General features: G+C 38.9%; 1 protein-coding gene across 2 annotated transcripts in view; it reads left to right on the plus strand.

The window, feature by feature from the left end:
• Positions 1-23,214, plus strand: part of LOC126757277 (uncharacterized) — a 292,908-nt gene that overhangs the window by 208,189 nt on the left and 61,505 nt on the right. For both annotated transcript variants that reach the window (XM_050471055.1, XM_050471056.1), the window contains exon 2: positions 13,681-13,759. The gene's annotated coding sequence lies outside the window, so the exon portion shown is untranslated. The remainder of the gene's footprint in view (positions 1-13,680; positions 13,760-23,214) is intronic.

Here is a 23,214-nt window from a genome sequence, read left to right on the forward strand (position 1 = left end):
CACTGTTGACAGTCATAACTTCGAAGCCGTAGATAATTTCGTCTACCTTGGAACCTACATTAACCCCTAGACATAGATTAACTCTAGCCAACAGGTGCTACTTCGAGGAGGAGGCAATTGGGAAGTAAAGTCCTCTCTCGATGAACAAAAACCAAACTGGATAAGTCACACATCATCCCCGAGCTACTATATGGTGCAGAGATATGAACGATGAAAGTTATGGCTAGGTCATGACACGAAAACACTCCAGCTCTGAAAGCATTTTACGCAGTACCCGCTGGAGCAAGCAGAGGAAGACCTCCACTCTTTTGGAAAGACCATGTGGAGAAGGCCCTGCTGCATTTGGAATGTCAAATTGGCGCCAAACAGCGAAAGGGAAGAACGACGACCGCGTAAACGATGTCTACGCTAATAAAGAAGAAGAACTCCAGACTTGATCTACAATGGTTGTTGATTTTTCTTTATCGCTAAAACTACAATCAAATGGAAAAGAAAAAAGGAATAGATAAATATATTTACAGATCTAAATATATACCTTACAATAACAAAATAAATTAAGAGCCTTCTTGTTACGGTGTTAATCCTTTTCGTTTTGTGTGCCTTACACCAGCGTCTGGTTCAAGATGTTGCGTTTGTCACGGAGTACATGCTGTTAATACATCGTCAGAATGAGCTGAATTCCACCAGTCTTGCCACCTGACCCTTGCGCTAAAGCATGCCACACACAATTTCAATTTAGAGCGTAAATTTTGATATTTGAAGTTGTCAACGGTAATGCTCTCGGCTATGCGTACGCCAGTCATAAGTCTGCTGCAGCAGACAGCAAAAGCTAGTAGGGGCTGCCGTATAAGCAACTAGGGAGCCGTAAGTCAGCGCCATGGCGCTAATAATTCACGCCGCGTAACCGCCACACTTTGTTGCTCAGCTTAGTTAAGCTGTCGACGTTCACGAGCGGTGTGGCGCAACGGCGCTAGCTAATACTCATTTTTCCCCTTAAACTTGAGCACACGTGCCACAGCTGCGTGATTTGAAGTATCATTGAGGTGTGCGCGATGGTGTCGTCTATCCATTGACTGCAGAAATAGCGGTGGCATGTTTTATTTAAGTATCATGATGCTGTGGAAAATTGTTTAGTTCTGCATTACAGTGCATATGGAAACATTTTGTGGTGATGTTTTTTATGCAATTCTTGCTACTTCTTTCTTCTGCGATTTGTGTTACATTTGGATATCCACTTTCGCGTTACATTTAATTATAATCGCTCTATATTTGGTCACTATTAGTGGATATTTTTAGCTAAAATTTGTTTGGCTTGATCTTCAATACTTAATCATGACTAATAATTTTCATTTGACTCAAAACGATAAAGGAATAGGACAACTAATATTCGTCTTTTATCAAATATTCTTTGTATTCTGACCCTCGGTAGTACTGAAAAGAGCAGTTAGCTTTATTTTAATCAAAATAAAGCGTAAAGAAGTTTAAGAAATGGTTCCACTTGAAATAGAAAGATCAAAGAAATCAGACATAACCACTCTCAAACTGGAACCACATTAAATTACATACATATATAATACGTTAAGAGGGAGTTCTTGAGGGCTTACATGGGTTTCCTTGGGTAAAAAACAGCCTTTTTCAACCATTTCTTCTCGTATAAAAAATTAAATATTTTATTAGAATTTTTTTATTGTTACAAACACACACTATTAACAAAGAAACTCTCAAATTTTTGCAAAAAAATATTTTAAACTCGGCCATTGCGACGCCATTTCCGATAACCCCGCGGAAAAAATATGCGCACTCCTTAAGTGAAAAAACACGTGTTTTAGTTAAAACCTTAACTTAAAAATTGGGCGAAGGAAGAAAACTGAAAATTGGATTTTTTGCAGATATTTTTACAAAAAAATTAAAATTTCAGTGAAATTTTCGCGACATTTTTTTCAGAATAGTTGTAATCGAAAAAAAAATGTTTCATCCAAGTCTTTGGGAATAGTATCTCAAGGACCTTGAGGTTGAGTAGTTCTCGTGTAATCTTGCCAACCGACTTCAAAAATACATTTTCGAAAAGAACGCGTTTAAAAACGGCGCACTTAGCCTAGCTAGCCTCGGGCACACAAGTTCTCAAGGATTACTCGGATCAGCTTAAAAGTGTAAGACAATATTCTAGAGGTGTTGTAAAATTTAATAAGACTATAAAAAAATCGATTTTTGAAACCCGCAAAACCCCTTAAGAAACATTTTAGATGGCCTATTGAAGGTTTCGTGAGCTCCTGAAAGCAATTTATCTCAATATAATTTCCTTTTTGAAAAGTTAGTTGGCTAACGTTATCTTAACCGGTAGTCCGTATGCAAATCAATTCGGCTGTAAACTAGTCTCATAATTTTTGGAGATAGTGGAAACTTTATAAATAGTTATGTTTTCGTTATGTTTAAATCGTTAGTGAAAGTAGATCAATTTGAACGGTTATGTATATATCTTCTATACAACATGATTGTTTAGATATGGAAATTAATTTAATGATGCTTTAAATACAGCATCTGGAAACACCTACTTTTAAGAGATATTTACCCATTCTATGAACACTAAGGTTAAGTTTGGTTAGTCTGGAAGGTCAATACACCTCGCATAGACCAGTTTTGGTCCTTTGCGATACCAGATGGAGTTCAGTTACTAGGCTTGTGAGGAGTAGTCATTCTTTAGGATGCCTACGCTTGACACGAACTTCGACAGACTCTGTGGCCTCACTACCTATACCTCTGCCAGTGTATCATAGGTTCTCAAGCTGTCAGCCTCATTCTGCGGGCGTGTGTCGCCAGCAGTCAATGACCAGTTAGTATACCGATGATATATACCTAGAGTCTCTATCGTGTGCCAATAGGAATTTTGTATATAAACACTAAACGTTATCAAGATCGGCCAACGAGAAGATATAGCTCTGCCGCGAATGGGAGACATCCGTCTGTAACCAGCAGATACAGTGAAATATCTAGATCTCATCCTGAGTAGGAAGCTTTCATGGAAGCCGAATATCGAAGAGAGAGCAAAAAGGCGGGACTACCAAAGTGTCTGCCAGGCTGAGGTTGCAGCCATTAAGGTAGCAGTAGATTTACAGCTCCGGAGTGAAGACTCCAAAGAAGTGACCATCCACTCGAACTTGAACTCATTAACAGTGCGTTCAGAGTTGGTTAAAGAGTGCCTAACCTCGCTATTAGTAGCACCGAGTGTCTTTGTCATAAGACTGGTGTGAGTGCCAGGCCAAAGCGGCATCCACGCAGTAAGGCTGGGAATCCTACCAGACGCTATCTGCTGTATGGAAGAAGATGAGGTGAAAACAACTCAACACTTACTTCTTCACTTTGGTAGGTCAAGACTTAAACTCTTGGGAGTGCATACCTTCAGACATCCCGCCGAACTGGGTTGAAATTAAACGCCTGTTGTAATTGGCTACTAAGCGTTTTGGTAATTTATAGTTCGAACACAGGAGTTCTTCTTTTCTATGCTCTCACAAAAGACTACATATATCAGATTACGTGCGATCTTTCATCAGCCATCTAACCTTACCTAACTTCTATGTTCTGTTACCAATGCGAATTTATCGAAGTATCTTGGGTAACTAAGAGCAACATTCCGATTGGTCTTAAATATGGGAACAAGAGGGGTTTCGTTATGACTTTTATTCAAAATATTCTAAGACTTTATATGGACAGCTTTTTCATTTAACGAGATATCTTCACGAAATTTCCCATGGATTATTTTCAAAGATAATGGTGCAATTTCCGAAGAGTTCGGGTTCATACAAAGTAAAGAGTCAAAATCAAGTTCTACTATTCAATTTTTTGTATTCATGAAGGGTTTTATAGTTGCTGTGCAACCAAAGTTGACGTTCTTTCTTGTTTTCCTTCCAACTCCACTTGCCACAAAACAAATTTCTATGAAATTAAAATTTATAACATAACGGCACTTACACATAATCACATTTGTAGACGCACATTTACGATCTTCTTTCTATTCATTTGGGGACATACCCTATTTGCGCATATGTGCAACACGGCTGCCGTACGCTCGCGCTGCATGTTCATAACCACTCTTTGCCAAACTCATGCACCACACCCAAAGCTCCCTAAGGCCGGAGTCGCGACAACGCTACTAAAGGATCCATTAATACTGAAAACAAGAAACAAAAAATAAGGAAAAAAGCGAAAAATGTGAAAAAAGCAAATGGAGAGAAGCGCATGAAAAATAAGGCAAGCAAAGCGGCGCGCATGCAACGATGATGTGCTGGAATTCTTTTTATGTGCGCGTGCCATTGTTGCAGCAGCACTGCGTGCAACTATAAAAGTGCAATGCCATCAGCGCGGTATCAGCGAGCAATGACGCTGCGCGCCATAGCATTTATGTACAGTTATTTGCCACAAATAGTTAGACAGCGGCAGCAAAGTGTATGCACAAATAGACATAAGTACGTGTAGCAGACGCTTAAATGCGCTATTTCTGCCACATTATACATGCACTTAAGCACATACGCAGCAATGTGGCAGCATCAACGGCTACCGGCGAGCGGGGAAGATGAAAACATTAAATGCATATCTGCTTATTGCTGTATGTGCATGTGACGGTACGTGGCAGCAACATTTTTTGCACATGTTGCATGTTGCACCGTCATATGTGTACGTTTGTAGCGGTATTTAGTAGGCACACCTAAGGCAGCGTGCGCTTGCCACACACACACAATAAACGCAGTCACCTAGCTAGCGTACTCGCCACGGTTGGCGCTCCCACACACGCCAGCCGGTGTTCTTGCCTGCGTCCATATTGCACACGCGCACACACATGCGTTGCAAGCAAGCACTTTCATTGGCTTTCCTTGGGTGCCAGACTATTTTACTTACATTTATGTTTTGTAATTTTCATCACTGCCGCATTTTGTGGCATTACGACGCCACCGTGTTGACAATGTTGCAACTTCCAAGTAACGCGCACATTCATCTCTCCACTCACATTCGCATTTATCGGTATTGTTCGTGCACTTATTCAATATTTTGCTTTGTTGCACGCTCTTGTTGTACGTGTGTTGTTGCATGTGTGGGTGTGTGCGCTTGTGCAATGAATTGGTTAAACATGTTGCAAGCATTTTCAATACACGCAACTTGCCGCAGACAGTTAATTTAAACTGATTTCATGTTGATAGCGAGAATATTGCAATGTCTGATTGCCGCTTGCCACGTTTGTCAGCGTGAAAGCATTTGTTATGATGACAGTGCTCGCACACACATACACTTACACATGAAAGTGGCGCGCTTCGAGTGTGCGAAATTAATGCAGGAAATGCATTTAATATCTTACCGTTAGGAGTGTCTGTACTTTATGGCCGCAACTAATGTGGCGTTTTCTATTGAAATGGGTCACATGCGCGCTGATGCGGGTGCGTTCATGTACAGGGTGCGCCAATTGTACGTAGAAAATGTGTTTTGTATGGTATTACCAAGGTAAATTGAGCTTCAACTTTTTAATATTTTCTGCCTCAACTAGAAGAGAAACAAGTAAGGAACTTCGGGTGTCACCGAACATATTTTTCAAATACCGTATTTGTGTATATCTTTATTTATGGCTTAAGTTTTATTCCGAAAATCATCATTGGTTCCTAATGTTTGCTCTATTTGATACATAAGGCATCAGAAATGGAATTCAAAATAGCGTTATTTGGGAAATGGTTCTGAACCGATTTCACCCATATTTCGTACATGTCATCAGAGTGATATTATATAACGAATTTCATTGAAATCGGTGGAGTAGTTCCTGAGATATGGTTTTTAGTCCATAAGTGGGCGACGCCACGCCCATTTTCAATTTTTAAAAATTGGGTTTTCTTTCTGTCATTTCTTCCGTAAAATTTAGTGTTTCTGAAAATTTCACATTTGTTAGTCGGTTAACGCACTTTTAGTGATTTTCAAAATAACCTTTGTAGAGGGAGGTGGGCTGGGTTATTATCCGATTTCTTCCATTTTTGAACTGTATATGAAAGTGCCTGAAGGAAACGACTCTATAGAGTTTGGTTGACATAGCTATAGTAGTTTCCACAGAGATATAATCCCTTCAACGAAGGAGGAAAAATGTCAAAAATTCATCTTTGGTATATAAATATTCTCTAATGCAATCCTTTTAGTGCCAAATTTAATTTAATATCAGTTATGTGAACAAAAAAAATGACAGCTTAGCATGTTTTCGGTTTTCGCCATTTTTTAATGTGGAATAGCTATAAACCGCCTTATTTTGAACCTACAAGGCAAACAACTCTTAAATTTTTTTGAAATTTTTCAAGAACACTCTCATTAATGGATGAGAATGAAAACTTTTACCTGGAAATTTCTAAGATTTATTTTTATACTCTCGTAACATATAGTCCGGTAACTTGCTTACTTACTTAAATAAGGTTGGTATTACAAATAGGCGGAAACATTCCTTTGAACAGCACACAAAGTATCGCAAAGTGAAAATATATAAATTTCAACTTTGAAATCACCCTGATATAAAGGATCACTTAGCTTGGGACACTATAACTTATATCTGGGCGTAACTTTTAAATTTTCATGAACAAACAAAACCGTTATGTGAAATCAAAAACTATAAAACTCTTTAGCCACTTTGTTGCGGTATGTTGCAAGCTACAGGTTTTTAATGCGGAATAAATGTATCAAACATTAAATTATATTTCAAACCTACATAGGCGTTAAAGAAATAATGTTGGACTATCCAACTTTTAGAAACTCTCATTAATTATCAAATTTCTTGTAAGGATGAGAGCTCACTGAAAAGAAGAAGAGAAGAGAGGCCAATACCTCCCCCAGTCTTCACATACGTTATATTCAGATTTTCCAATATTTCCTTGACTTTAAACCCTATCTATTCGTCAATTTGTGAGCTTTCTTAATTAGTAAATAAGGTTGGTATTACAAATAGGCGGAAACATTCCTTTGAACAGCACACAAAGTATCGTAAAGTGAAAATATATAAATTGCCATAACTAAACACTAAATTAAGTTACAAAACTGAAATCTGGTATAAGGGTCACTGTAGCTTGGGACACTAGTGAACTTAAAATTATCTAAAAGTGTCCGGCGTAACCCTGCCTCAAAAATGATTTCATGAACACGTATCTTTGGCCCATAATTTAATCTACCAAACTCGGCAAAATCGGTCTCCTTAGCATCTCCTGTGAAAATTGTTTAAATCAGACAATAAAAGATAAAAGTTAAAACTGGACAAATATCACAATAATATTGATTTATAAGGTTGTGTTACAAACTACTCGAATTACAATAACTCACGGAATAAATGTGCCACAAGCATTAAATATCACAGCAAAGTTGGTATGGAAAGATTTTATAGGAACAAGTATACAAATTGAACAATGGGCATGGCACCGCGCATTTTTATGTGAAATCCTATATCTCAGAAACTTGTTGACCAATTTCAACCAAATTTCGTGCATTAGATAACCAAAATATTTTTATTTAAAAGATCTTACTGAAAGAACCAAGAAGACCGAAGAGAGGCAATACCTCCCCTGTCTTCATATATATCTTATATTCGGATTTTCAAATATTTGACTTTAAACCACTTCTATATAACGTCAATTTGTGAGCTTTCTGTAATTAGTAAATTACGAGAATATAAAATGTTCAAAAATACGGTATTTGAAAATATGAAATCCTTACTTATTTTATTTTTATTTTTTGTTTTGTTATGTTTTTTTTCATTGATGTTTGACGATGAATATCACGTAAATGCTTAATTTAAACTAAAAATTACAAAGATAATTTTTAAAGGGCTGCGAATTTCGAACGAAATCTATAAAATGAGACATTTTGTCAGGTAGCTGGAAGCTTCTAAATGTGAGGCAGAGGACGTTCCCGTAATAATCAAAAGGTCATACTTAGAGAGATTTTTTTAAAGGTGTCCGAGAACCTATTTTTAAGGGTTTTCCAATAAGAGTGATATGATTTCTTAAAAAAAAAACACACACGCGCATTGTTAACCAAATTCAAATATTTTTTCTTGATACAATTAACATGAACCGAATTTTCGAGTACTTTTTCCTCTAAATCAAGTCGCATGACATGAATAGCACGTTCAATATTGACTTCTAAAGCTTGAAGTGAATCTGGTTATTGCTACAGACCAATAACTTCAGATAACCCCACAAAAAGTAGTCGAATGGTGTCAAATTCAAAAAGTTTTGAGAAAGCCATTCAATGTCACAATTTCTTGTAATAATCGAATCTCCAAACTTTTCTCGTACTAACTCGGTGCATAGCCCTTTATTATTGAAATCAGATATTGTCGAAATAAACTTCTTCCAATTGCGGCCATAAAAAGTTGTTTATAATCGATCTATACCGCTCTTCATTAGCAGTAACGGTGTCATCAGCCTCAATTCAGAGAAGTACGGACCGATGATTCCACCAGACCAACAGTCACACCAAACTATCAACTCAAGTGAATGTAATGGTTTTTCTTCGCCCCAGAATCAACAATTTTGTTTATTTAACACATCACTTAGACGAAAGTGAGCCTCATCGGAGAAGATGATTTTCTTAAGAAAATCGTTGTCGTTTTCAAATTTTTCCAAGTCAAAATCAGAAAATTCACGACATTTACGGTGGTCCAATGGCTTCAGTTCTTGAGAACAGTTTTATATTTGAGTATGTAATCGCAAATCCTTTCTCAAAATCCACCTGGACGTGGTTTGAGACAGTCCCAATTTTTGGGAACGTTTTGGAATTGACAAATTGCGGTCTTCAGCAACACTTGCCTGAACGGCAGCAATATTTTCACTAATTCGAGCAGTTCTTTGTCTTATTGGCACTTGATTATTATGTTAGGAAAATGTACGCTCCAAATTTGGACTATTATTACGACCAATAAATGGCAAAAGCGCAGGAAGCGTTGCAATTTTAGATTACAAGAAGACTATTTTGGTAATAAAATTTACAAATTTTTAAATATTGTCCCAGCGTAGATCTCTCGATGATGAAATTGTAGACATTAATATATAAAAATGGCCGAAACGACTCTCAAAGTCATCCCTATTGGAAAACCAAGTATAAGCAACCAGAGGAATATTTATTCCCTTTCTTCCGGAGTCAAATTGTAGACGTGGAGCCTGCTCTGTCTATTTCATCAACTTTGAAGCAAAAACATTACTGTGTTCTGGAATCCCTACAAGTTTACCATGAAAAAGGAAGTTCATACCGCTAATTGAGAGAGGCATTATTTCTCTATACTTAAAAAACTTAAGAGCTATCTGTGAATATAAATACATATATATCTTGTGGTAAGCGCCCTCTTTGTCAGAAAAAGAAGGCTTTTTATTGCTGTGATCTCCGCTTCGAGTACACTGCAGTGATATGATACTCTGAAGGTGATTCTGGTATCTAATTTTGCTCAAAGGACTCCACCTCCCACTCGATTATCCATCTAGAACTCGTCCGTTTAGATATTTTTTTTATTATTTTATCCCTGTATCACTACTCTCTGAAAGCGAAGACAATATTCGAGACCGAATTTAAGTTTCATTTTAAAAAAATTCAAAAAATCCGTGGTTTTGTATAGAAAAGGGAAGTTGGTAAGTATCCTTTAATACCCCTTATTGCTACTGATTAGTAGATTACTTACCCTTAGTCACAGAGCTAATGAGGTCTCTACGCCTATACATACTAGTCACTTGTCGCAAGTCATTATACACTTTCAATAGCTCTTTAAAGTCATACCAAAAGTCTCTTAAGCCAAAAATGTCGTCGTTAGACTCTTATGCATTAATTACTTTCATAGTTGGGCAGAAACCATCCCACACGAAATTCACGATACACTTTTGCTGTTGTTTTTGTTTTTTGTGTTTGTTGTTGTTTCGTGAGTGTATTTCAAGCATAATAACAATGCTGACAGCATTTAAAGTGTTTCATCTCGAGAACTTGATACGCACAAAATGCCGGCGCTGACGACCTCCTACATTTTTGGCATAGTCGAACGTAGTGCGCTATTTTAAGTGCGTGTGCAGGGATACAGGGTGGTACAAAAGTAAAAATTAATTTGAAATAGTATTATTTTGTTCACTTGCGCTATTTACTGTCGATTTTGGTCTTCTCGCTTAGACGCTACGATTTCAAATTAGATTTAGCCATAAATTATACTTAAGTTACGGGGTTACAAGTCTTTAAGCATTGTAACTCAAAGACCTGTGCAAAGTTTCATGAAGTTCGGTTGTAGTTCTCGAGAAATCTTGCCAACCGACTTCAAAAAGACAGTTTCGAGAAAACGCTTTTAAAGACCACGCACTGAGCCTAGCTAATCTCGAGCGAACAAGTTCCCAAGGCTGTATCTCCTAAACTATTACTCGGGTCAACTTGAAAATTTAGAACAAAACTCTTTTTGAAACCCGTAGGCCCATGTAACCCCCTAACAACTTAACAACTTAAGACCTTCAGAACAATTTGACATGAATAGTTGGAACTACAGCAGCCACTCGATTATAACTTTAAATTTGAATCTCAATTTGTGCGAGGCAACACCCATTAGTAAAACAGACCCTTGTATACCTATCTTTTAACAATTTTTCCTTTACGAATAAATTTTAAATAGTTTACAAGTTGTATATCTGATGGTCAGCCGTTTTTGTCTCTTCGGAGAGCTTCGGCCATTGTCATGAAAGAACTGAAAGCTTACCTAGCCTTTGCTTAAACAGTAAACATTCCAGCCTCTCGTGGTTTCCAAAATACCACTCAAATATCTCCTTTCCTTCCCCGAACTTTATACATACAACGCTTATCTCCTCACCCACTTCTTGAACTCCGCCTGAAACTTACCATATCTCACCTGCCACTTGTCGCCTGCCTGCACTTAGCCTGCTTCGCTGACACTCCAATGTTATTACGTCGTCTTGCTGCACTAAATGTCAGCCGCTTGACGCGAATCGCGGCGAACATGTGTCATGTACTGCTTAAATAAAATTGTGCAACATTCGCCTGCATCAGCACCACTACACCTATTACTTACTATGTATCTTAGCTGCACTCTGCTACGCCGAAGAAAGCCGAGGAGAGCCTAGCTGCCGTGTGTGCGCTTGTAGCAATAACCTTGTAGCGTGTTGCATGTGGCATGCGCTTAAGTGCGCGTGGAAGCTATTTACGTTTCTGTCAAACAAACTGACAGGACTAAAGACTCAATGGCAGTTTACGGTTTAAAAGCTTGCTGCTTGAGGGTCTGTGGTTTAAAGCAGCAACAGCAATAGCAAGAACAGCCACAAATACTTTAAAGTACGTGCTGCTTGTAACTTTTCTGCTTGCCGCATAGTTCAGCGACTTATTGACTTCAGCTTCAAAAACAATCCAACTTAAGTGTGCCGCCTTGTTGCGGCAAGGAATCAGTTCAAGTGTGACTTGTAATCGAATTAAAAGAAGTGTAATATGCGCCAACACCAGCGTTCGTCTCGTAAAACGAGTGCAGCAAGCGCCATGCCATAAATAGTTAAGCGAAGTGGAGACCGGAGCGGAAAAGTAGAAATTTAATCAATACAACAACTCATTCCTTCATGCAGACTCACTCCAGAAGCGCGCTACGCGGCGTTCACGCTACTTTTTCCTTTTTATATCTTTTATTCCTACAAATTTCTCGCACAACGTCGCTTCCTCTGCTTGCGTCTCTGGTTCTGTTTAATTTTTTTATTACTTTTACTCATTTTAACTTCGCTCTCTTGCAAAACGGCATCTGTGTTTTGCCTGCTATTGCACGAGTTAAAGTGTAATGATTTCATTTCATTTGCCGTACACACCCCAAAAGTCAAGGCGAGCCGGCCGGCTTGTACAGCAGCCGTCTGCAATGAGAACGGTAAATAAAAACGCGCGGTCGTGCGCACCCATCATTAAAAATCAACGCGGCTGACTGCGTACTGGCTGCCCGCGTTACTCTTCGCAGCTCAAATGTCGAGGCTGCCTGCCACTTCGTGTAGTTCGTTCGATCTCGTGCGCTCGATAAAAGCCAATTTGCTGTAGCGTCCGGTCGTCAACTTTAACTGTGCAACGTCTGCTTTATTTCGCCTGCACTCGACTTCCTGCTTGTTGTCTCCACGAGCCAGTGCTGCTGCGTCTACTTAATTCTTGCTTTGAGTTTTCCTCGAGTTAGTGTGGTTTTTTTTTGCAACTTTCTTTGGCTCTCAACGGCTCTGCGAGTGTCGATGAAACCGCGATAAGGCGTGCACACTGAAATTGAGCTGCCGAGTTGAATTGCTTTCCTCGCATTGCTACGTGTTCGTATCGTAGCTGTAAGTGCTATTTCTTTTACTGCGGGTGCATGAATTTAAGTGCGTTAGGGTGGCAACTATTGCGAGAGCAAGAAAACATTAAGTTTCGAAAAACCGTGACCGTGTTGAGTCTATTTTTTATGAATTATTTTGAATTTTTTAAGCGGTAACAAACTTTAGATAAAAAATCCTCTACTGCAATGATACCGGATTTCGTAAACATCCATTTTGAACTGCTACTAAAATAGTTCCAATATGAACCCCTTCAACCAAGATAGATCGCAGAAGATCTAGCGATCTCTTTGCCTTCAGTAAGGCTAGCCTTCCATTGGTAGTGGGGCTCTAAACAGGCCATGGCATATATGCGGTAAGTATAGGAATCTTACTGGACGCCAACTGCAGAAGTTGTTTGGAAGAAGATGCGGTAGAAATAAGCCAGCACTTCCTTATTGGCTGTCCGGCGTTTAGAAGGTCAAGACTTTGACACTTGGGGGCGCATACCTTCACACATCCTACCGAACTGGCGTGTCTTGAAGTTAAGCGCCTTTGCAAATTTGTTTTGGCGACTAAGCGTTTTGCCAATCTGTAAGTCCGAACACGGGAGTTCTTTTTTTCAATGGCTTCACAAAGGACTACATTATCAGTCCACGTGCAATCTCTGATAAGCCATCTAACCTAACCCAACCTAACCACTTAAACTCGAAACTCTTCAATTGTCTTCAATCCAAATGTTGGTAATAAAAATTATATTTGATGTCTTAGGCCACTATCTGAAATTGTGCATAAAAATATTAATGAACCACCCTAATGCTCTTACAAAAAACATTCGCAAAATGCGACGCAGAACAGAAATCAAATTATGAAATTCACGACCGTGTCGGACACACAGATTAGAAAGAGATTAAGTTGAGATAATGAAATTGCTTACATGGATTGTGCGGTGAAGTGGTGTTGGTCCAGCCAGCCGGGAAATGAGATGAGTTGCAGACGCTTATGTGATTAGGCGTGTGGATTTGTTAGCAGTCAGGAAAAGGCAGTTTAAATTCAATGGCATGGCAAACGATGGTATTGACTAACCGACCGCGCTAATCGGGACAATGACAACGCGCTTGACATTAAACAACGAGCGGCGTACGAACGTCTTTCAACTGTTGGTGGAAAGCTTGTAGATTTTCTTTATTGCTGCATGGAGTGGGGTTTAATTTTATTGTTTTTCATAAATAATATGTCTTAGATTTAGGTTTTTAGTTTGGATCTGATTTATTTATTCTAGTTAGAGTCTTGTAATTTATCTAAACTTCGTTTTTTAACCTCAATTTTCTATGTGTTAATTATAATTATTATGTTTTACAAATATTAATTATCTTAAATTTTTTAATTACAGTACTTTCAACATCGACTGTTAATTCCCGTAAACTAATAACTAATTCGTTAAGCGCCCCAAGAGATATATCAAGCCTGCGGTAAGTTTATATCGAATGTAAATTCTTTACTTGTTTATAATAGGCATTGGCAATGCGCAAAGGACCAGAAATATTTCGCAGAACCTTTCTCTAGAAAACACGTAACTCCGACTCATCAGATGTTGTCATCGTCATTACCTCTGGTAATAATAAGAGATTTATAGAGGCTGGTCTTTGTTCTGCCTTACTAGTTTTGCGGGGATAGCGGCATATAGGCAGCTCCTTTTCGTGCTGTCAAAATCTTTCAAATCGACGAAGAGGTGACGTGTGTCGATTCTCTTCTCACGGTTCTTTTCACAATTTGGCACATGGTGAATGTCTGGTCAGTTGTTAAGTTTCCAGGTCTAAAGCCACACTGATAAGGTCCAATCAGTTTGCTGACGGTGGGTTTTAATCTTTCATACAATACGCTTGATAGATCCTTATACGCGATGTTGAGGAGGCTTATACCACGGTAGTTTGCGTAGATTGTGGGGTCTTCCGTTTTGTGTATTGGGCAGAACACACTTAAATTCCAATCGTTGAGCATGCTTTCGTCCGACCATATTTTTCAAAGAAGCTGATGCATGCTCCTTATCAGTTCTTCGCCACCGTGTTTGAATAGCTCGGCCGGCAATCCATCGGCCCATGCCGCCTTATTGTTCTTCAGACGGGTAATTGCTATTCGAACTTCTTCATGGTCGGGCAATGGAACGTCTGCTCCATCATCATCGATTGGGGAATCGGGTTCGCCTTATCCTGGCGTTATGCTATCACTGCCATTCAGTAGGCTTGAGAAGTGTTCCCTCTATAATTTCAGTATGCTCCCCGCATCAGTTACTAGATCACCTCTGGTGGTTCTAAAAAAGTATGCTTCGGTCTTAAAATCTTCTCTTAGTCGCCGCATCTTTTCGTAGAATTTTCGCGCATTACCCCTGTCGACCAGCTAGTCAAGCTCTTCATACTCACGCATTTCGGCCTCTTTCCTTTTCTGTATGCATATCGGTATCCATCTCATCCGCACGTGATTTCTTTCCACTGCGACACGGCACTCCTTATCGTACCAGTTCTTTTGCATTTTCCGAAAAGAAATTGTTTTGTTTGCAGTTTTACGAAAGGAGCTTGAAATACCGTTCCGCAGTTCGCTTAATCCGAGTTGCTGATAAGTTTAGATAGAGTACAAGTCGATTAGAATATCGTTTGGCTGTCTGTTGTTTTTGCAGCTTCTCGACGTCGAACCATCCCTGTGTTTGTTTACGTGCGTTTCTTGCTGCGCAGAGGCGGGCGGCTGCAACAAGATAGTGGTCCGAGTCAATGTTAGAACCTCGGAGCGTACGCACATCTAAAACACTGGAGACATGTCGTCCGTCTATCATAACCTGAACGATATGTTAGTGGGTTTTCGATACGGAGACAGTCAGGCAGCCTACTGAATTTCTCTATGCTGGAATAATAATAATACAGATAACCATATTTCGGGCCTCGTCGAATAGCTTCAATCCATTTGGGGCTCATGCAGGCTGAATATACCGACCGTTGTACCAAAGATACCTTCTTTTTCCAACCTAGCGTTAAAGCCGACAAGCACATTTTTGACATCGTGGCGGGGACAGCTTTCAAGATGCGCTCCAAGCGCTCATAGAAGGCATCTTTGGTCACATCATCCTTCATCCTTCTTCCATCAGGGCGGGGAACGGATATTCCATCTGCATGCCCTTAAGTCGTAATCCTCAATGCGTTTGCAGTGGTCGTCAACAAAAGTGTGGGCTCTTATCTGACGCTGTTTTCTTCTCTTCATTGGTAACATTTTTTTACGTTGCGGATCCCAAACCCACCGTGCAACCATGGAGAGGTATGTTTTGCCTTTTCACTTTAGCTCATCTTCAACCAGGTGTGTTTTTGGCCACCCATATCCTCTGGCTCTAAGACCGGAAGTCATGAGCTACTTGAGTCATATATAAAATTATCGTTTCTGGCCACTCCCAAGTGAATGGCGCTCACAAAACTTTCCTCTCTTGCGTGGACTTCAACACATGGATCCATTCTGCAAGCTTTAGTAGAACTACATATTTTTAATTGCTTCTTTGCTAATTAATATCTAGTCTTTATTTAAATCATAATAGGTACTTGCCTGCCTCATACAATAGAAGCTCGGCTGACTAGCTGGTTTTAGTTGGTTCTCCTTACTCATACCTCTCTTTAGTCTCCACAGAGCAGTATTCTTTAATTGCTTCAGTTCACCATTTATTCCTCTTCCACTGACCTTGCGCACCGATTTCGCATTGCCATCAGAACTCAATAAATCATTTGTAAATATGATTAAAATTCAACACAAATTTTCCATTTGCTTAAACGAAACCGCCGAAAGGGTTTCTCAACGGAGCCAACCATAAAATCTGAGTCAAGGTTGATAGAGAGAAAAAATTGCGGTGAAATATTTTGTCAGCTTTCACTGCTCTAACCACATACACGCACACATGTATGCACACGTATGTGGTGGAAATTGAGTTATTTGCACTTCAGCTGCAGGCAAAAAGTTGAAAATAAAAGGAATATTCATAATTCGTATGTGAAAAGGGAAAAGTGAATAAAAGTTCGGAAATTTTCGACAACAAAAAATGGTAAACCAAATTTGAAAAAGAAAAAACTTGCATACAAAGCAAAGCTCATGTGTATTTGTTCAATTTTATTTTTTTTATTTTTCTAATTTATTTCATTTCGCTTTTTGTTTCGCTCATATTTCATGGCGTGCCCGCAGCGGATTGAAACTTTTGCATGTGGAAATGCAATTTTTAGTGAGTGTCGTCGCAGTAAAGTTGCACAGTCAACTTGAAGTGGCAAGCAACAACAACAACAACACAACACAAAACCAAAAACAAATAATAATACAGTTAACTCAATTGTGGCTATATATTCTAAATCGCGCGCGACGAACGCTACACGCCAAACGGCAAGCGCGCCGCACGACAGGAAAACGGCGAAAAACCGCAATTTACTGCTTTTGTTTTTGTTATACTTCCACACGAAATAAACTAAATTTTCCTTAGTATTGCGCTTAAGTGCGCTAACTATTTGCCTTGTTGAGGCAGTGACACACACTCCACTCCTTGCCAACCTTACCAGCGCTTGCTTACACCTCACTTGTCACAAGCGCTTGTAAATTTGTTTGTCATGACTTTTGTCGCACGCCCGTGGCAGCAGTTAGCAATTGGCATTTGTATTTGTTTGCCACCTTGCGAGTCACTTTTGTTACAGTTAGTTTTATTGTTGTTGCTTTTTTGATGTTTGTTCCTACATTTTGCATCAGTTGCCACTCTGCGCACGCTAGGCGATGTGTTTCCCCAGTTTTTGTCGAATTTCAACCAAAAGTGGGTTAGTGAGTCTTTGCACGCTCAGGCGTCTGGGCAGCAGTCAACTTTCACTTGTAGTCTTTTTTTAATTTTGGTAAAACTGTAGCAAAATGTGACTCGAAAATTTTTGCAGTGTGCGAACTGTTGTAGATTTCGGTTTAAGTGAACGAAAATTCCGTTAAAAAAAAATAATTTCCCTTACGCATCAAGATCATGGATAAATAACTCAGTGATAGTTAGTTAACTTTCCTTTTCAGGCATGTCCCAGCTCCACGCTTGCAGAAGTCCAGACGCTGAACCCAATTATCGACGGTTTTCAAGCATAAAACGGACGATACTGCTGCAACTTCAAGTTCGATATTCGTACGAGGTTCATCATCAGCCTCACAGAAAATAGACTAACGGCGTCAAATCGCACGACCGAGGCGGCCAACTGACTAGGCCATTTAGTGAGATAACATGTTCACCAAACTCGGTTTGCAATAAATCGATTGTGACATTCGCTGTGCGGCTTATGGCGCCGTCCTGTTGGAACCACATATTGTCCAAGTCCATATCATCAAATTCCGGCCAAAAATATTCGGTTATCATTGAGCGGTAGCGATTCCCATTCACAGTAACGTGCCGATCTTGATCATCACGGAAGAAGTACGGCCAAATGACGCCGCCGGCCCATAAACCGTAATTTTTCGGGATGCAATGGTGACTCATGGAGTACGTGTGGATTGCTGCCTGACCAGTAACGCATATTTTGCTTATTGACAAAGTTATTGAGCCAGAAATGAGCCTCATCGCTGAAGATGATTTTTTCGATGAAAATTGAAGTTTTCTTTCAAATTTCACGAATACACGATTTGGTCAAGTTGTTTTTGCGTCAATTTGATTTTTTTAAGGATGTAGGCCAAAATCTTTTCGCAAAAGTCGCCACAACGGCGTCACGAGATGCTCAACGCTTGAGAACGACGTGTGAGAGGCTGATTTGGGTCTTCCTCAATTGATGCGCTAGCGGCAGCAATATTCTCGACACTACGGGCACTTCTTTGTCTCACTGACACGGGAACATTTTATACCTTTGGATTCAAATTCTTCAATTGTTGATCTGAAAGGATGATTATGACGACCATAAATTCGACGTATCGCTCTTAAAGTTGAGGCCGCTGACTCCGAATTTCGTTGGTAAATTTTTATAATTTCGACTCGTTGTTGGATCGCATATCTTTCAATGATGAAATGGCAAACCTTACTGAAGAGAAACGCCAAAAGAGCGGAAAAAATATGGCGTCGTTTGCTGTGCCTATCGGTCTACTTTTGTAGCGTCCTTAGTGAAAAACCCGTTATATGGCTGTTTCCTTTAGCATGAGGGTCACTTATTCCTCTTATCGATATATTATATAAAGAATGCGTTTCTAAGAGTCTTCAGAAATGTTCTCTGATACACAAAACTAGATATATGTATGTAGCTGAAAGCCATCAGCTTCCACCAGTTTATGTGCACTGTGTAGGAAATAACTTACTTTGTGCTTCCCTACCTCATTCGCTCTTCCATTTGTTGTGGTAAAAAAATAGAAATTTCAAGTAAAATAAATCTCCATTTTAGACCATAAATGCCGAAAAATGCTATTTCCATTTTGGCAAACAAATTCGTCGTCTAATCTCTAAGTTCTAAAGCAGAGTAAAGTTCACGCTTAAGCTGCACAAATTCAAACAGTCACACTTACCGTTACTTACGCAGCTTTGCAAACAATATTTCACTTTCCCGTTCGCTGTCCTACACCTTCGCTCATGCTCTCGGTCTTTCTTTCTCTCTCGCTCGCATAGTTTACTCACACGTGTCCATGCTCTACTTTCGAAATTTAGATCGCCTTTCTAACTAACTAACAGTACTAAGTAAACCCAACCATTGCCGCCGGACTTGCTGTTTCTTTAACTCTCTCACCCACACTAGTAACTCACCTAAACTTTCACCTGATTTTACTAGAATTTTTATTGTCTGAGCATATAAAAGTTGCCTGCGTCATCACAACTACCAACATTTCCGTTTTATGACTACTGCCAACTACAAGAACAAGTGAACAACAACACTTCTAAGTTCGCACATTTACTTCCTTTGAATTGTTTTTGTTTCGGCTGCATGCTCCTCAAGCTTTTCAGGTGTCTCTCTGCCGAATTTGCTTTTCTGTGTGTTTGCTTGTTTGTCATTTTGCCGCTTGTTAGTGTGACTTTCTTATTGCTCCCTTTGCTAGTGATGCTTCTGACAATTTTTTTCTCGTAAACGCTCAAATATGTATGAGTGTGCGTGCAAGTGCTGTTGTTATTGTTGTGGCCCAAGTGTCATCAAAAAGTTTTATGCGAAATTTAAGTGAAAATTTGGCTGCATAACGATGGCATTTTAAAGACTTTCGGGTATTGCCTTTTAGTGTTTGGCGCAAAGTATGTAATCGGCTTTTAGGTGAGTAATTTACGTGTGGTCAACGGGAAGTGTGTGCGGGAAGTTATTATGAATTTTCCATTTAGGTGAGGAAAGTTGCTGAAATTTTCCGAAATGCTGAGCTTGAATAGAATTTTAAGATTTAAAAAAATGTGATTAAATGCGAATCTTTTTTCAAAAAGCATATAACGTAAGAAGCTCAGCGCAGTACGAGATGTAAAATTTTCGAAAACTAAGAATAATTTTCGATTAAACACTTTAATGAGAAATTTTGTTATCTGATTCAGATAAATAGTTATATGAGAAGTTAAGTGGTTTCTAGCCATGTCCATCTGTCTGTCCGTCTGTCTGTATATATACGAACTAATCCCTCAGTTTTTAAGATATCGTTTAAAATTTGAAATTTTGCCAACGTCATTTTCTCTTCAAGAAGCTGCTCATTTGTCAGAACTGCCGATATCGAGCAACTAAAGCATTTATCAGCCATACAATCCGAACGATCGGAATCAAGTTCTTGTATGGAAAACTTTCACATTTGACAATGTATCTTCACCAAATTTGGTATACATTATTTTCTAAGGCAACAATGTAATCTCCGAATAAATTGTTCAGATCGGATTACTATAGCATATAGCTTCCATACAAACTGAACACATAATTACTAAAAGAAATGCACCTGTGAAGGTTATATTAGCTTCGGTGCAGCCGAAGTTAACGTTTTTTCTTGTTTCTATGAAGAAACGTGCCATTCCTCAAAATAATTTGTTCTTTCTTCGTCACATTTCACATTACCGCAAAAAAAAGTATATTTTGCCAAACTCAATGATCTGAGCACAAAATTATCTTCAAGTGATGATCGATATCCTCTTTGGAACGCCTAATCCAATACTCTAGTTCAAATTGAGACACTTATATAGACTCTTCTGTACACAAAGGTCTCGACTTTCTGCACCAGCTCTTATTTTGAATTTGATCTTATCGAAATTGACTCGAATACCTACAATGACTTGCTTAAGTTACCAAATTGAAGTGTATGTTTGTGAACGCGATTATAAATTAAATTTTCATGTTTATGAAGCTTTGAAACTAGGATGTCATGTATTTTTTCTTACAAAAAATGTAAATGAAAAGGTGTTCTTGCTTATATTGAGGGAATTACATTTATAAATGAGGAATGCAACGCAACCTTACGTCTATTGATGCCCTTATCGAGGAGATAGAGACCCCATCAATTGGGTTTCAGGATAATATTTAATAGAAACTAAACAGGCTCTGAAAAGTTGATATTCTAATAAGAAATACTTATCTGCAGAATATCTTAATAACAATAATTCCAAGAACTTAAAGATTTTTAAGTTACTGAAAGTATAATCTTTTGGTGCTATAGCTCTTTGCAAGTTTTGGCTTGCGGTACATGTGACCTCCAGAGCTCTCAGATACCTGCTGTTTTTTCCAAGAGCTCTTGTCTTCTTTAAGTCTTCTTTCAATTCGTGGATTCATCTAGATCATGCTTTGCTCAGAGTTTTTGTTTTTTGGTGTCTATACTTGTTACATGATCTGGAGTTTGAGGACACATACAAGGTCTGTCGCAAAAGAAAGAGGACTGTTAAAAAAGAAATTTATATTTTTCAAAAGTTATATTTTTTTGTTCAAAGTAGTTTCTTTGTGCTTCGATACAGCGTTTAGCCTGGTCAATTAGCATTTCAAATGAGTGTTTAAGGTCATTTTTCGGAATGCTCTTGAGAACATCGGTCGTCGCCTTTTGGATAGCTGAAATGTCCTGAAACCAGTGTCCTTTCATGAGCACTGAGTTTCAAGTTTTCCATATAGGTAAAAATCACAGGGTGCCAGATCAGGTGAGTAGGGTGAGTGGTTAATGGTTAATATGGAGTTTTTTGTCAAAAAATCAGTGACAAGCGTCGACCGATGACACGGCGCATTATCGTGCAACAGGCGCCAGGACCCTGCCTCACGGTATTGTGGTCGAGCACGACGAATGCGTGACAAAAGACGCTTCATAACACCAAGGTAAAACACAGCATTAATCTTTTGGCTAGGTGTGACGTACTGTCGGTGTACAATACCCTCGGAATCGTAAAAACAAATTGTCTTTATTTTTGATTTCTGAAGACGACCAACTTCTGATCGTCACAGATGTTCTCACGACATTCTTGGAATCGCTTAAACCACTCATGCATATTACTACGGGATAGGCACTGATCACCATAAACTTTTTTCATCATTTGAAATGTTTCAGTAAACGTTTTCCCAAGTTGAAAACAAAATTTAATATTTGCTCTTTGTTCAAAATGTATTTCACGACCGATGACCAAAAGCTGCTGTCACTTTTTGATCGATAACATCGATTGTAGTTATCCAATTGTCTTAAAAATTTTACGAAATGTCAACAAGAGATCAAACTTTTTATTTCATATACCCACCAATAGGTGGCGCTACCAGAAACAGTTATATTTAAAAAGTTCTGTTTCTTTTGCGACAGACCTTGTATAGCGTTCAAAGCAGTCCTCACCAGATGTAATATATTTATAACAACGATTTTTTCAGTTCTCGAAACATTTTCTATAAGTACTTTTTATGACGGTCCACAGCTCCTTCAGCGATTTTTGTTTATCTCTTCGATCGACTGAAAACGAGTAGCATTCCGATGATCGCTGACTTATTTGCATATCAAACTCATAAACTCATGTCCCCTCGGCAGTTATAATGTTCTCCATGAATGTGGGCTCGGAATTCGCATTATCAAGCAAATGCTTTTCAAACCCAAAATATCAACCAAAATTATTCGAAAGGACTCGCAAGAGATGTTAAGCTCTCCAGCTATCTCTCTAATACTTGTCTGACGATTTTCAGGCTCTTTCACGTTTGTTTGTTTATTTCATTAGTTGAATGGGTCGAATGTCGTCCAGAACGAGCCATGTCTTCAACGACCGTCTTTGAAGACTTTGCAACACTCATAGGCTTGTGATTTTGATAAAACTGAATCACCGTAAGCCTGTTCTAATATTCGCAATGATTCTGCACACGTTGGTTAGAAATGTACAATTTGAGCCAAATTCTTTGTTAGATAGTTTTATCCATTCTAGAAATTGCAACATCCTACTGATGTACCCACTTAAGCAACTGCTACAAACACCTCGGTTGACAGATCGCACTCATATTTGGCAAAGTAATTAATTACAAGTATGTATGTCTAGTTCGCTTTTTGTCACTTACTTTGTCAGTGGTACAACATTATGTTGAAGATTATTGCTCCAGTCTTAATTCTGGAGAATTCGGACTAATTGTCATTATTTATTACCATATCGCAGTTATCAGTTAAACTCATCAGTCAGTATCAGTCTAATAATATTTCTTTTTGGAAATCATCCGCCTAATATGCTAACGCATGCCTGTTTAAAATCAATACGCTGTTTGCATATGTAAATCGATATTGTGCTAAAACCATTTCTACATGGCCTGGTTGAGAGATAATATTTGGTCTACTGTTGACCTTCCGAATCCAGAGCCGCACTGTTTTTCCAGTCGAACTTTCTCCGCATATTCTATGAGCCTTCTGTCCACCAGTCTCGCAAGAAAAATTATGCGATAGCCTTTGTAAGCTATGTTATTGTCTTTTCTTGAGGATAGGCATTATTTTTGTCGTATTACATCTGGCAACGACTCATTGTTCCTGGTCA

This window comes from Bactrocera neohumeralis, chromosome 4 (assembly GCF_024586455.1).
Source record: "Bactrocera neohumeralis isolate Rockhampton chromosome 4, APGP_CSIRO_Bneo_wtdbg2-racon-allhic-juicebox.fasta_v2, whole genome shotgun sequence".
In the NCBI taxonomy this organism is placed as follows: Eukaryota; Metazoa; Arthropoda; class Insecta; order Diptera; family Tephritidae; genus Bactrocera; species Bactrocera neohumeralis.